The following is a 15,298-nucleotide window of genomic DNA, read 5'->3' as shown; positions in this document are numbered from 1 at the left end:
CATTCGGTGGACATGTTGTCATTATTAGTTTTTTATGTTAAACTAATGATGGCCTGACAACATTCAGACTGAACCATTGCATATCAATCATACATACCCAAAAAGCACCCTGTGGTGTCAGAAACATAATAATTATAATGACTAACATTCTCCCTGGGACATAAATAGAAAGGGACAAAAACATAGATCTGCGACTACATGCAAATGTCAAAGGCTTTTAACAGCAACACATCTGCCACTAGCCTAATGATGAATCAGTAACATTTGCACATGAGCTTACAAAGCCTAAAAGTTAAGTTACTGAGTTTCCTTTGACACCTTTAATGGTATATTTGCAGAAACGTGCCATGTTTAAACAACTTCAGTCTTCAGTACGTTGTTTAAAATTATGAAATGTGTTTAAAGCTGGGGCTCACATTAATGAATAGATGCAAAAGATTGGCAAAATTGCACTGAATAGGACTGGAAACACAGTATGTCACCTTTGTCTGTGACTTGTAGGCACAATCACGTCTTCCAGAACTAGTGGTAAGCAACAGTTTTGAATGCTAATAAAGGACTCCAATGTCTATTTAGTCAGTGCTACCCAGTAATTGTCCTAGGGTATTCCAGTCCAAGTTGAATAGCTGAACACTGGATGGAGGCTGAATTGGTTCAAATAAACAACATTGTTGAGCTGGACTGGAAGGGACAAATGTGTCCAACCCTGCTAGAAGTGGTGTCTTACTAGCCTGTTGTAATATTATTATTGAAATATCCTTGCACCCTAGTGCTTTTATACACAGCACCATTGAGCGTATGTGTTCTCATGAAAGGCGTCAGATTTTTAGAGAAACCTTTTATCCCAAGCAGATTATGGACTGGGCAATGGTAGTGAGAGTTTCTCTGCACTGACCTGAAGTTCCCCTGCCCTGGGGGTTTTCATATCCATCCAGTTATTTAGACTGCCATTTCAGTAGTCTGTTAGTCTTGTATGTATGCAGTTTTGATGTACCCACAAACCCACTAGGCACTTGTTTCTGTCACACAGGATAACACACCATTTCATGTTTCAGAATTCTTGGAAACTAAAGTATCAAAGTCCTGCTCGCAATTTATCAATAGCTTCTCGAATTGTTCTCAGCTGAGGTGCGTAGACTCGTCATCAATAAGTGAAAAAAAATATATATATATATAAAAAAAGAAGATGAAGTCTGTAGTAAATATTCAGTTATCCACCAGTTGGTGGAGTGGATTACACACAAACAGGTTTCAGTTCAAACAGACCATCACTATTTTGCTGCAGTGGTTGTAACAACTTTCTGTTGGGTGCAAAACTTCTGTACATGGGAAATGTTGTAATGTTTTATCAGTGGAGTCAAGATGACCTGATATTTTATACTGTCAGACTAAATTAAGGGATTATAAAAAAAATAAAAAATAAAAACATGTTGTAAATGTTTTGTTAGGGACACCCTTGTAAACAATAAGAGGTCAGTTCAGTCCATCTAAATGCAGTGACTGTTTAGACCATATACCTCTGAATATGTAAAATGCCAGGTAGGGTGCTACTTTATTGATTTAAACAATTAAATCGAGCTCACAGTGGGTTTTCTTCCAAACCCGCTATTATTCATCCCACAAAGGCCCTCAGAAGCCATCAGAACAAAATGACTTCCAATCACTTCAGACCTGCTTTGGAATCAACTTGAAGGCTCGGTATCATTTTGCCATTGCTCAGAGCCACCCAGCTTCCTAGTAGAACAATAGTAAGAAGCTGGCTGTGTTCTCATTATTAGTTCCAACCGAATGTGCTGGTAGAATTCTAACCCTTTGCGGTCCATTTATTAAATGCGCGTCAGGCACGTCAGGTCTAATTAATTTTCACACGCGCAGTTAATGCGCTGTTTAAAAGTATTTTTTCCACAGTCAAACGGGTTTAAATGGCCCTGCATATCAACAAAGCACTCACTAGGCATCTCCAGCCCCGCCCCACCCTTTCGTTCGCTATAGCTTTCACCTATGTAAGAAATAAATAATAATAAAAATAATAGTCGTACATACCGATCAATCATCTCCTGATCACTCGTTTTATCACCAAACTCCTCAATAATGCGATCCAAGTCATTATTTTATTACTATAACATCTCAAAAAGGCTCTGCAAATGTCCGTGTTCTCTGTGCGCTGATTTACAGGCAGCCAGCTTGTTTACTTATGACCGCCCCGTTATCTGATACCAGGGCCATGTATGACTATTCATGAGATACGACTTTAAAAAAAAAAAAAAAAAAAAAAAAATTCGACTTGTCTTGGCTCCTGTCGCTCCCACTCGGCAGTTGAATGGTTTTCTCGGCTTTTCCCAGAGAAAAAACGACTAGAAACCCGTTTTTTGCATTGCTATACTGATGTCGGACCCAGTCTGACAAAGGACCTGAGAGGAATAATTGCAATGTCGGACCCAGTCCGACAATGGACCGCAAATGATTTTGAACCATTGTTGTTGTTGTTGTTGTTGTTGTTGTTGTTGTTTTTTAAAGTGTGTTTTAATGTTTAGAAGAAAATGGGACATTACAGAATGCACTGATAGCACTCAAACAGAAAATTACAGCGATTGCACATTATAATATTCTACAGGAGTGCAGCTAAGTTAATCAAAATGCCAGTCAATATTTACTGAAAGTTTCTTGCATGTTAAACGGAGACTAATCAAATAGATATTGAGATGGAAACCGTGTAGCTCAAAAGAAATGAGTTCACCTAACTGGAACAATGTCGAGTGTGAACAAATGGTTGTAAAAATCTCCCTAGTGGCTGGCTGAGCTCATTAAGATCCCCCTGTAGATCTAGCAAGACACTTATTTGATCAAGAAGCTTCAGAGGCATCTGATTATAGCTCAATTTGCACAGCAGGAGTGCAAGCTCTTAAAAACTCCTGTGACAGTCTGCCTTGAATGGACGTGATTTAAGGCTTGCTCCACCAGACTTGTTCATGACAGGAGTGGAGAGGACAATGTTTCTCAAGAGATTATAGTCTTTTTTATAAGGCAAGATAAATCTGAACTCCTGTGTTTCAATGGACAAAATGTAACTTTTTCCATGCTTCAAATTCTGATGTTAAATTAAGCTGCACAATGTGTCTTCACAATCTCATACAGTATGTATGACAAGAGTACAAAAAGGTCTAATAGCAGTGAAAATTCTTCACTAAAAAAATAGCACATGCTTTCTTGACTGCATACCAAAATCTGTGTGAGTGTGTGTGTTGAAAGAACATTTTAAAAAGGCATTTTTAGACTGTGGATTAAAATCCAAATCTTACACTCTCAACATATCTCTTCATAAAAATACTACAGTGTTTGTAAAAAAAAAAAAAAAACATAGAGAGACATACATTGGTGTCTACAGCAACAGTCATACTGCTTCTGGTTTTTTTTATTAGAATTCTTGGTTACTAAAACCTTCCCCTGCTAAACTTGAGGTGACTGCTGGAGATGGCCAATGACAAACATCAAAAATGATGGATGACTATAGTTGCAGAACACCTGGCATACTGTTATCAGTAGATTTGTTTTATTCTTGGACCCTCACCAGCCCTGCTTGCGTTGTGTTTAAAATTGCTTGTAGTGTTATAGGTAGCTATCACAATAAATAGTTGTACATACCCAGTAAAGTCAAATCTGATGTTCATGTTTGCAAGAAATTGAGCAAGAGAAAGACAAAAGGAAGATCAGTTTTCAAACTAACCAGTCTTGTCCATTGTACAGTTGGAAGCAGTATCTGATTATCTCTTTATTGGTGCTATTTAAAGCACCTCATTCATTGTACTAAGACACACATACAACTTTACTGAATGTTTCCCAGCTGACAAACTTGCAAATTAAAGCAGGGTTTGTGGTAAAAGCTATTACCTTGGAGATTCCAGAGAAATTGCACTTACTTCATTGCTCAATTGTGGCAGGTTCCCCAAAAAAGAGCTCCTTTTATGTTTGGCATATCTACTCACACAGCAATTTCCTATCACGGTTTATAAGACCTAACACAGAAACTTCCTTAAAGTTTCAACATTTGTTTTGCTATTAGTTTCCTTTACTAAATCTAACAGTAGTGAGTTTAATTGATCGTATTTGTAATTATTTGGGACTTACTCAGATTTACCTTTGATGCTTGGTTAGCTTAATAGATCAATACCGTGGCTGTTGAAATTAATTCTGGTGATCTCAGCCCATTCCCTTGTGGAAAGGTTGTACATTACAAAGACAACATAATAATTGGTATTAATTAGCTCCTGCAGTCTTTTGGAAAGTCCTGGGATTGAATCAGCATGCAGCCTGAGCTACCCTCTCACCTCCTTAGAGGGTGGTCCCTCTAGTTGAAGCTTGTTGGTGGGGAATGTGTGGGAAAGGAAACTATGTTTTGAACAGGGAGCCATGTTAAATTCCCTTGCTCGCCTTTCACATGAGCCCCCTCTCATAGCACAGTGCTCTTACACACTGTGCTGGGTTATTAGAAGACAAATGCATGCATTTGGAGGGAAAAGAAAGACTGTAACCTTCTAAACTAGACTTACAAGTAAAAGTACATCAATTATAAAATACATGCAAGATAAAATACTATCACTGGGATTATTTTTAAATAATGTTAGAATATTATATGTGATTAAATATTACTGTAATTTGTTCAATTAATACTATTCTGAGTGGACACATTTTTGGTTCAGTGGTTGAGGAGCAGACAAGTTGTTAGTAAACAAAGACACTGACCTGTACTATAACAGGTAAAGCTTAAATGTCACCTCTTTTAAGACACAATGGGCATTGCCTGCTATATAACATAATAAAAGGTAGGGTCAATCATATGACAGGTAATGCATGCTGTGGAGGGCATTGCTGGCAAAGGAGTTTTTCAACAAAGGCACATTTTCCTACCACTCACTAGAATTGACTTTATTTTCACTTTTGAGTTTATCTTGCCACCAGCACACTATGCATTCATTTAATGTGCTAGGACTAGGACTCCCCCCGAGCCTCACATTCGCTTTGTATAGAAGTTAATGTGAGGTCAGGTGGGGTCTTAATTCCTGCCGCACAGGAAGTGAATTTATAGTGCAGAAAAAAGGGCGTTTCTTGACTAAACATCAAATGTTAAAGAACTGACAATACAGTTGTTGTATTAATGAGACGTAAGAATGTACTTACAAAATCAACAAATTGTGGTGTGGATTAGGACATTTTAAAAAAAAAATTCTACTAAGCCAAAATTACCATGAGAGTTCCAGAACTCTAAGCCTAGCTGGCATTTTTCTGTATGATAGTGAGCTCTTTACTGGGAACGTGAGTTTTATAAGTTAAAAGATGCATTAAGAGAAATTTTAATTCATGTTCTTATATCAATCCGGAAATCATAAAGAACAATAATCAGCAGCAATAGATTGTTGGATAGCATTTTAATTGTGTTACATCTAATTAACTGTAGGATGTTTTGCTGAGTTATTTGGATAAAAACAGACCCAAAGGCCCAGTAGTATTCTGTCTGACATGATAGCAATACACAGAGAAACCCTATCCACTTCTTCAGATTGGACCCCACACACCACATCCAAATACAGTTTAGTCTGTGTCAGTACATTAGCTGTGCTTCATGCTCTGTGTTGCTGAAAGTAGAAATAGCAAGTGGTCACATTTCTTAGGTAAGATGATGAAAAACACTTAACTTGCATCATTAATGTACACTTTTGTGTAAATGTTGTGGTATACATATCTTAATCTTTTAAACCCTTTTGTGGTTCAAAAGGTTAAATATGATATAGATCTTTGCAATCAGAAATTATTCATAGATTGTATTTTATAATTTAGCAATAAATACATGGCACATTGGGTGTACCGTGGTATAAGAGTTTTCCGAGTGGCTAAAATTCCAAAGTCAAGGTTTTTATGCTTGGGTGAGAGACGGTTGTCTCCAGTACACTCCATGCATACTCTTGTTATAGTTATAATATCATCCATTGTTTTGATCTTTCCTGTATTTAAATAATAAAGTCAGTTATGTGCTCCTTCTGCTTGACTCAGACTTCAACCCGCATCCATCATTTGACCAGGCGGAAGGCTTCTGTCACTGTGTTGTCAATGGCACTCTTTGTCTATCCAGATTAGACTGTGTCATGTTATCGCAGGATAACAGGATGTGGAATCCCAATGAAAGTGAAAATCAGACAGGTTCCACTTGCCATGTAACTGGCAATCATACCATTTTGAACAACTTAGAATATTAGAAGAACAAACTTTTAAAACATTCAGGCAACCTGCATACATCACAAAAAGCTTAGAACAGTTCAATAGAAATATGAAGAAAATAATAATCCTGACAAACATTTTAACAAGAAGGCTATTCAGGGACATCGATCACACACGCACACATTCCTGTAGGAGGAGGTGGACACTTCATCATGGAGTTATGTGCCTTTATGTAGAGATGTCCCAGGTATTGGGTTACCACGATTATTGAGAGGGTACTTTAATACCTCACAAAAACAAACACAAACTGATGACACATTTTTGGGGCATTTTTTAGATATCCGCTTGATATTCGTATGTGTTTCAAGAACTACGTGTGGAGTTAATAGGTAATGGAACAGATATGGAATTCACCAGTCCGCCTGGGGATTGGTCATCAACAGGTCCAGTCTATGCTTCCAGCTGGTGAGGCCTCAGAACAGTATGTGGTGTCTTTCTCCAAGTGACAGATAAGGGAAATTCATTTTTTCAGACCTAACTTCAATATAAAACTTTCTGTGCTCCAGGCATAGACTTCGCTAGACTGTTATTTCACACATATAAATTTCATTCAGATCAAACAAGAACTTAACTCATTTGTGAGCTTTTCAATTGTCTCAGGAGGGAGTGACCCTTTTTGTGGGGAAATATATTTCAGGGAATCAGATACATATCCCAATACCAACAATGTTATAGCAAGCAAAACTGTATCTTCTGCAGGTTGTGTAAAGAGCTTGGTTTCTGTTTTATAGTCCTATTTATTGACACACAAAGTACAGTGTGGGAGTGTGAGAAGTGGCGATCACAAACGCAATCTCACTGTAGGCTAGATCAGTTGGGTGCAAGAGATAAATCTGTCTGATATATGCTAATAACCGATTGTCAATATCCCTCTCTCTTGAGCACACTTCTGTACGTGAACTACCTCTCACAAAGGATGAGGGAATTAATTGAAGTGAAGCGATTTGCGTTCAAATGTGTTACGAGGTAAAAACGTAACGTTCCTGTGTGTGTATTTTTATATATAGTTCTACAGGAATAGTAACAGTTGTCTGGAGAGAGGCTGTAGTACCATTTCCAGTAGCCCAACTGCGTTTGGAAACTTGCCAAGTTTAATGTTAACCATGCCATCACAGGAAAAAGTCACGATGCAGAAGGTTACTGATTCGCTATGATTCACCAGCATGATGTCTCTACGCGTATATACTTCTACATGAAAACAAGACGGTAGAAATATGCACACAACGAGTTACCCCTTGAAATGAAACCTTTTCGACCCTCTTGCACGTTACAATTAGGCGGAATTATTTTGTTTTACAATACAGACCATCTTTATGTTTCTCTTTCTCTCTTTACTGCGTATAGATATTAAAACCTGTCGCAGATACAAACATTGTCTGGGAATGGGCTGTGTTCACAAAGCTGGGTCTCTTTTTCTTTATTTAATATTATTGAGATGTAAAGTTTATGTTTCTTTAAGTATTCACGAATAACAAACTTTAATTCATTCTAAATGTAACTAATAAAAAATATTTACTTTTGTGAATTGAGCCATTTGTTTTATTTTATTGGAAGAGGGATAGTATATAGAATATCTTACCATCTACTGTTGGACTGGACAGTAGGGACAGTTTAACCCCATCGGTTGTACATGCCGGGCGTGGATCAGGTAAAGTGGTTATTCTTTAAAGAGTGCCCAAGTCACACTGAGTTCCAATTGTTTGTCCGCTCGACGATAGAATAGACCAATAACGAACTTAACCCGAAGCATGTCTTGATTTGCTTACACCTTGCTATTACAGCAAGTATATTGTTTCAGAACCTGGACAGCTCCAGGCAAACCGAAAAGCAAGATCACGCGTTTTAAGGTTTATCCAATCGAAAGAAAAACAAAAACAGTTTTATACTTTTATTATAAGCACTATAAATCAAATGTTTATAAATTAAACGCGAATCTTATTCAACAGATTATTATTATTATTATTATTATTATTATTATTATTATTATTATTATTATTATTATTATTATTTCTTAGCAGACGCCCTTACCCAGGGCGACTTACAGTTGTATGCACAATAAAACACACAGATTATGGATAGATTTTATTATTATTATTATTATTATTATTATTATTATTATTATTATTATTATTATTATTATTGATTAAAGAACCATTGATTAATATGTTGTGTTTAATGACAGATATATTGTTGCACGCTTCTCGTCCTGTAAAATCTAATTTTCATCTGCTAGATGACTAACAGGAGATCAGATTAAGACTCAGCCCCTGGTTATACCTTCACTCATGAATAAAAAAGCCCTCAGTAGAATTGTCATTGTAGATATGAACACGTATTAGCTAGTTCAGGAGCTGCTCATAAACGGGGTGGTGCGTAATTATTTTCAAAGTTGTAATGCTGTGCTGGCGCTGCTGCGGAACTCTGTGCTTCCAAGACTGTGTGTTGCAGCTGGGTTCTGTTGTGAAATCCACAGAACAATCGGGGCCACTGTTTTCCAGCTTCTCGCCTTTCTCTTTCATTTGCATAGTCCGTTCTGGCTGATTGACTAGCATAGCCAATTCCGGCGATCAGCATTGTTTCCAGATCACATGAAGATGGCAGGGATGACAGAATTCAGGTGTGAGATGAAGTGGGATGGATTAGCGATACCATAAGAAAGCAACCATGGGAACATGAGAGGATCATATACAGACAACAACTGAAACGCATCGTTATGAAACCATTATCCTTGCCACACTCACGTCAGCAAGCACTTCTGTTTGTCAGATCCCCCCACCCCACGACATTTTTATTTGCATGCGTAAAACGTGTGGTACTGCTCCAAGCAGATATTCAAATAACCAGTTTTCGAGTTGAAAGAGTCCTGCATTAACGATTCGTTGTTTTGTGTATGCATTGTTATATTTTATTAACTCGGTTTAAATAGATTGTTATTGAAAGTATTATTTAAATATAATGGTGTTGTTTGTTTTGTTTGTCAACGGTAATAACACCAGTGTTTAAATTATTAACAGCGTTAACTAAACGCGTAACCTGTGGAAACCTATTGACACCTTTTTGCAGACATCAATGTCTGTCCACTTGAATACTATTCATTTGCACTTGAACTATTTATTGTGGAAGTGTTTACTTTTATTGATTATTCTCAAAATCCTACTCAAAACCCTTTAAATAGGGAACGGGGAAATCCAATATGAAGCGTAAACTGTACACAATTCTGGATACTAAATTACTTCTGCATAATGAGTAGCTGAATATAAGATATTTACTGTTTTTCGATGTAGGAATCATTTAAAATGTTACAGTAGTTCTCTTGTGCCTCAACCTTTAAATTGTTAGTGTGGCTGACGTTCAATCACCAGAACTTTATTAGCAACAAAAGACAAGGGGGAGGGCAGTTGATGCAGTTGCTGGTTTATAGATATTAATTGATTGTGATGGAGATTGTTGGCGAAAAGAAAACAGTCAATTATCCGCTGTTAGCTTTACATAAAGATCGCATTAACTTGAATTAGTTATCAAACAAAAGAACACTAGAAAGCACCTTTTTTGCCAAGAGAAACGCGTGCAGGAAAGTCGATCCTAACTACCCAAACAAACTTTTAGGACGGACATCTGAAAGCGTTGACATGTCTCCTATACTTTATCAATTAGATTTTACAAGCAAAAAAAATAAAAAAGAAAAAAGAAAAGAATACAACAGATGAATGAGTGTAGTAGGATATCAGTAAACTATAAATCCACCGAAACACACGCACAAACAAGAAAAACGTAAAATAACAGTATTTACTATAATTTAGCAACCCCTATTTTCAATATGATCGAATACATTCCTTTAATTGCAAAATAATTTGATTTAATGATATAGGCAAAGCCCCTCAGAATGGTTCATAGTGTATGCGCTCCCTGCGCCCGCATTAATATTCATAGTTCTGGAATTAGAAATCTTCGGACTGGTTGCAGTGTGATTAGTGCTCCTCTGGGAGATTCTGTTTTTCCTTAGTAATTGATAGTTAGAGACAATTCGAATTAATTGTACGGTTTTAATGTCTGGGGACTTTGCTCAAAGGGTATGAGTGGGAGGAAAAGAAAGTTAAAAATGAAATAACCCCTTCCTAGACAGAGTGATTTTTTTTCTGTGCTAACTGAATGAAAAAACAAAACCTGCAGCGTTATAACCCCAAGACGTTACATTCTGCACACACAAGACAACTGCATTAGGCAAAATCTAATTTTATAAGATACCTATGTAGAATATAGTATTAAAACCCCATATTCTGTATACGGTTGCACAAAAAGCTGTACATACAATTATATATTCGGTCACATGTATAAGAGAACATCACATTAATAATAAAAAGCTATATATAATTATGTAAATAACGTGAAATAATGTACTACTTTTGGTTTCCAGTAGGCTTGTCAGATATCATTTTGTAATTTATTTTAAACTACTAAATAAAAGATTTAAATTATATTTTTAAATGGTGTCTCAGTCCTAAAGTAGTTGATGCAAAACTTGACCATAGCTATAAATCCGCATAGTTTCTAATATAATACATTATAAAGGATATATAGCATTACCAAATAATTGAATTACTAGCATTACCAAATAATTGAATTACTGCTTTGTTCGAAGCACCAGTACAATCAGCATTTACAGACGGCGCATTTTTTTTTAGATTTACAGGTGAGATGGATTTGAGCACAATAATGAAACTAAAGCAGACAACGTCCATTGCAGCAGTTACCATAAAGCTCATTTTTTTAAACTGACTCTTTCATTAATTCAATCAGGTGTATACGAGCGTGTTATTAGTAGTGGGTTAAAAAAACATAAACAAAACACATTTTGTGTTGATAAAGTTAAGGCAAAATAATATATTTATAATAATAATAATAATAATAATAATAATAATAATAATAATAATAATAATAATAATAATAATGGTCAGGATGTGCATTTTTTCCCAAGGTTTTTCTGCTTCCTGGGGAGTGTTTGGATTTGTGTGGTCCTAGCCTTGTCCCATTCTGTCACTGGTGTCAAGAGTTCCCTCGGCTTCTTTGCACCTGCGTCGCTTTTGGTCCCTTCAGGAATTCGCTGAAGCTTGTAATCAGCTTTGTGAAGCCATTGAGTGCACGGCTCAGTGAAACTTCCCAACCTCACAGAAAGCTGGCTCGGTGAATGGGAGTCAGCATGGGGCTGCTCTCCAAGCCTAGGCCCTGCCAAATTCCAGCAGAGACACTCACAATCAGTCTCATACAGACTTCGCTGCCTCAGACACACTGAGCAGAGAAAAGAAAAAAAAAAGTTGAAGAAAACTCTTTAACAAATGCTGAAGTCAAGCTTCTGTTCGCTATATTTAATAAATCACACATTAATGTGGTCTTTGTAAATCAAATCAGACCGGCACATGCTTTGATTTATTGACCTTAGTTTTATACTGTAAAATGCGTTTGAATGTAGCCTATTCTTCTGTTGACTGGTTTATTTTTTTATATTATGGTCTGGATTCTGGAGAAAAGCAGCGACGTGATTTATTCAGCGTGACTGTTACATATAATGGTAAAATACTTGAAACTTATTTACACAGAGATAATTCAGTAAAATAACAATAAATAGTATTTTTCAGTGTGTCCTAGTGTATCTACAGTATAAAATATGCCCGATTTACCTCATTACAAGGCTAGATACAACACACGTTTAAATTCATAACACACTGAACACGTTTTTAAAATGAAAGTTTTGTTCAATGCGTTCCTAGTGAATTTACAGTAACGTATTGGTGCTTAAATTCCTGTAAGACTATACAGCAGATATTATAGCACTGAAATATTACTCTTGGAAGGGCGTTGGATTAAGAGCCTGCAAGACTGTTAAACATGTCAACGTGTAATTGTATGATAAGGCTCTCACGAGGAATGTATTGGCCCACTTTCTAGTTCTATTCCTTTCTAATCTCGTTCAGCACATTCGTTCTGTGCAATCTGTCTCCATAATCTTCTGTGACAGAATGGCAACCAATAGCAGTGTGCATTTTTGGAGAAGAGAAAATATGCAGAGGCGTGATAAACTGATGCTAATTATCCACATTTAGGACACTGAGTGGAAGAGATCGGGGTTTACAAATAGCAAATAAGAGCCAATGATGATGGCTTCCTAGTGCGAAATACATGGGTGCCTACAAGATAAGAGTATCACATGCAGCTGAGATTTATTGGTCAAAGGGTTCACCTCCCACTTTTTTTTTTTTTTTTTTTTTACTTTTATAGAGTAGTAAATTATTTAGGTGAAGTTTACCAGAACATTGCTCTTTTATTTGGCAATGTGCCATGACTTGCTCTCGCTTTGTGTCCCTCAATGCAAATCTGTGTAGCTTTACAACAGCTGATAAGATACAAATAGCTACCGGATAGGCAATCCCCTTACATTGCATCCAGAAAACCGTTGAAGAAATCATCAGGTGGAAAAGATTCTTTATAAGTTTTGGCAATCTACATTTGGAAGCATCACATGTTAGGGTATTTGTCTAAATGATACTGGTTTGCCTGGCAAAACGGCTGAGTCTTTTGTTGCAGATATTTGGAAGAAAGAACTATACTTTCAAGTATCACAAACATTTTTTTTTTTTTTAATTTGGACAAATATGTAACTTCCATTTAATGCCCACGAACACCAATAAAAAAAAAAAAAATTCTGTTTTGTTTTCGTTTTTCTTTTGTTTGAAAGCTGTTCTATAGTATGTTTCAAGACCGGACACTTTCACACGACCCTATATTTAGGGGAGACCGGGGACAGTTGTAACACGTTTTACATTTCTCTTCATTAAGCACAGATGAGTTGTTTGACTAGTTTGACTAGTCTTTGATACAAACAACTTACATCTGTCTTCTACCAATCTCCAGAGTTATGCTGTTTTAAGAGTTAATATACATATGGTAAGAGGGCTTTTGAAATGTAAGGTGTCCGATGTTACAATTGACCCCATGGCCAGGGTCTGTTGTAACGGGGAGTTGGGTCAGATTAAATAAATAGCAACACCTTTCATTTAACTCAAGAATAGCATGTTTTATTGAATAAGATCAATTTTCACATGAAGTAAATATGTGTGTTTTTATTTAACTCAAAAACGGAATATTTTTATTGAAAAATAAAAATGTTCACAAAAGGCCATTTTTTTTTTGTTGTCCTACTTTTAAAGCTTTTTAACATCCCTAAAATGATAGGCCTTATCAACCAAGAATATGTCAGTCTGAGTCACAATTGTGATAGATGAACATTTTGTTTCCTTCAGTGCAAGATTCATATGTCCAAATATAGTTCAGCTAATGGTGTTTGGGGTCAATTGTAACACGTGTTACAACTGGCCCCAACCCCTGGAGCCATTACTAAACCTCATGTTCCAGCACGAAACAACAAAACTAAGAGCAGTCAACTGTGTCAATTATAAGTACAGAGATCAGGGATGAGAATGCTAAAAGCCTGGATCCATAAACTGGAAAACACAGGGATATATCACAAAAAGAAAATTTGGAGGGGGGGCTTTGGCACAGACAGCTCCTCTTCCACAAGCAGACAGAGACCCGAACTGAGCATGTGCCGAGTGAGTGATGGCACTCTGCTTGCTTCTGATTGGAGAAATTAAAGGTGTTACAACCGTCCCGTGTTACAACTGTCCCCGGTCTCCCCTAGCTATTTCTGTGTGGTTTTGCATTTCTTTAGCGGAGTCCAAAGGTATACACAAAATGATGGTATTAATGTTATGGTATGACGGATAATCTTTTCCATTAAGTTTTAATTTCTAGTCCGCTGTGTTCCACTTGTGTTTTGACTTGTATCAAGACTGTTGACATTGCTTCTGATTGGTCTGTTGTGCGGGAAAAATAGAACTTAGTTCTATTTATGTGGAGACGCTTGCGTTGCTCACTGGTGGTGTAGAACCGCCATAACACTGAATGCACAGAGCCACTGCATTCTATCACTGGGCTTGTATTTGAATTGGGACAGGAGAAAACAGTTATATACGAATATTCATATTTATTTATTTTCTATTAATGCATATCTTTACTGTTCATATACAAGTTTCAGGTTGCGAAATTATTAAAGAACGATTGCATAAACAGGCTACACTTAAGTTGCAGCATGGTTTTCAAAATGTATTTTTTGTTTTGTTTTGTTTTTAATAAAAACGTGTTTCTTCACGTTTATCGTTAGTTACAATGCATTTATGGTCTTTTGGTGTAAATACATATGCTTTAAATTCTGACAGCCTCAAGTAAAAGCTGTTGGAGTGCTCCGGGGGTGACATCACTGCTCCGGAAAGTAATTGTAAGAGATTTACCCCGCCGCTGACCCCGAGGTTAGTCCCTCTTTTCTATAATCCTATTCCTCTTTTGCACAAAACACACTCTGCGCCACTCACACATGACAGAAAGTCAAAAGAAAAATATTCTTGACTGAATGGGGATTTACTTACCAAATAAATCAAATGCATAATAATACTTAAAAAAACTAAACTGAAGTAAAAACGTCTCTTTACTCTCTTACAACGATAGAGTAAGATGGATGCAGTTGGATGTATAGTGTTATAGTCTGATGTTTTTAAATTTCATCTTTAATTTTGTGAAATACCAGATTTGTAATTGTTGGTCTATGGTCTAGATTCTGTACTCCATAACCAAATGCAGATTTGGTGTGTATGTGCTTTAGGAAAAGTGCATGTGTGTGTGTATGTGTGTGTGTGTGTGTGTGTGTGTGTGTAGACTAATCCTAAATTCCTCTATTTGTACACCGCGAACATTTCCCTACTTTTCTGTACTTTACAATGTACTTGTATAGATGTAAATATTACTGAATGATGTTCGGGGTCTCAGTCACAACATGCAAATCCCCTTGGGCCTACTGTGAAAGTAAAAGTGGTTTAAAGTGTGTTCATGTGGGCCTCTCTTGTGATGGAGCTCGGAGGAGGGTTGCATAGATAGCTAGAGTCTATCGACCAATGAATAATCAGATTTTCTTTGGATCTAA

This window comes from Acipenser ruthenus, chromosome 8 (assembly GCF_902713425.1).
Source record: "Acipenser ruthenus chromosome 8, fAciRut3.2 maternal haplotype, whole genome shotgun sequence".
Taxonomy (NCBI): Eukaryota; Metazoa; Chordata; class Actinopteri; order Acipenseriformes; family Acipenseridae; genus Acipenser; species Acipenser ruthenus.
This window is presented reverse-complemented; position numbering follows the sequence as displayed.